Here is a 2,034-nt window from a genome sequence, read left to right as displayed (position 1 = left end):
TAATAAATAAGAAGTAGTAAGTAATAGTATATATATATATATATATATATATATATATATATATATATACATATACACATATACTTCACAATTAAAAAATTTCCTAAAAATCACGTTTTATGTGTGATAATTAAATAATTAAAAAAAATTTTGTTCGCCATATTAGATCCACCGTTTTAAACTTATTTGTAATTTTAGATTCTAATAAAGAAAATTGTGAAATTATTATTCCATGATTCCTAAATTTCATGAAAATCGAACGAGTAATTTACAAAATAAAAGGAGGTTTCAAACGGGATTACCCGTCCGGAAAGTTAATTGGGTACATAGTACGAACTAACATAGTGAGATTAATGGAGTTTTAGAAGAAACATCTTTGAATAATTCCTACAAAATAGCATCTATCATATTATTTCAAAACAATTTCTTAAATTTCCATTTTTTTCTATACTTTATATATTATATTTAGCTACTCAAACAAATTAAACATCTTTAAAATGAAAACAATAAAACGAAATTGATCAAATAAACTTTTTTATTTAAAAAACTTTTTTTATTTAAAAAATAAATATCTTTATTGTAATAAAATATTTTTCTTTTTTAATTCTGAACTATTTTACATGTATGCAGACTTTAATAAAAATTATTATAAATTATACAAAATGAAATAAAAATTTTAAATTGTAACAGAAGAGGAGACTAGGAAATAATATACAGATTATCATTAAAAGCCATAGAAATGATATTTATTTAGGTAGTATATTATATTCGATATACAGGTACTATAAAAGACGTTCAAGTTATATATATTTCAAAATAACAGTTCTAAGCGAGAAACATAATTCTAATTTACAAAAAACCAAACAAAACCTTGAGCCTATAAAATATTACTCGATAGAAATACTTGTCCGGATGCAAATAAAGTGTTTCTATTTTTAATTTCTTATTATAATTTTTATATATACACGCATATTTGCACTGCCAAGGATACCTCAGTGACAAATATTGTACATCAAAAAAAAATTACAGGGATATTTATAACTCTTTATTTTATAAATGAACAAATACTTGTTGGAACTTATTAACATCGCCCAAATTTTGAAAATCGCTCTGTTCTACGATGACGTTCTACGATAATTTCTAACGACAAATAGTAATTTTTGAATAAATTTTTATAAAGCATTTATTTACGTTTTCATATTCATATATGTATATGTGAATTCGTTTTTTTTTCATACTAGTATATCTTAATTCAAACTTGAGCCTCGACTTCAGAATTTATGTAAGAGTGACTTTTCAGATCTCGGAATACATACAACCATTTATAAAACGTCAAGACAAAACTCAAGTAACCACGACACAAATGATTTTCTGTGTCATTTTGCAGAAAATACATTACAAGCGCAGGTACATGGAATAATATTATTCATTCTTTCCATTGCCGCGAGTCACAAAAGTGGCTCAATCATTTTTCCTTCCAAGACATTCAAGGCTATCACTGAGGACTACCTGAGAACAAATATGAATCTCGTTATTCGCCGATCCATTTCCGGTTGATTCGGCGCATTGAATTGTAACCATTCTAAATCGGCGGTACACCATCAAATGACTACAAAACCGACGACACTGACGACAATGATCCGCGCGCTCAAGTCCTTCAAGACCGTATTGTGATCGTACGAATCCGTTGCGGGAACAATAGACATCGGGAGAGCTTCGGATAAAAGTGTAAAAATGCTGACAAGCGGATAATAAAGGAGGCAGTCAGTCACTTTGAGAGATGGCGCGGAACAAAGAGGGCGAGCGAAGGGAGAGACTATCCGACGTGAAGCAGGGGCACTGAGACCAGTGAGAAGGATGGGGGAGGGAGGGGGGGGTTGCTTGGTGAGCCATGAAAGGGAAAAAGATGGATGAACGCGAGCGCAGTTGGCGTGCACGAAGGAGAAACAGAATTTGCGGGGGATAATAAATCATAGCGGTCTTTCTTTCCTCGCGTCCGTCCTCTTCTCTTACCCTCCCCCACTCTCTCTCTCT

This window comes from Atta cephalotes, assembly GCF_000143395.1.
Source record: "Atta cephalotes unplaced genomic scaffold scaffold00046, whole genome shotgun sequence".
NCBI classification, from domain to species: domain Eukaryota; kingdom Metazoa; phylum Arthropoda; class Insecta; order Hymenoptera; family Formicidae; genus Atta; species Atta cephalotes.
This window is presented reverse-complemented; position numbering follows the sequence as displayed.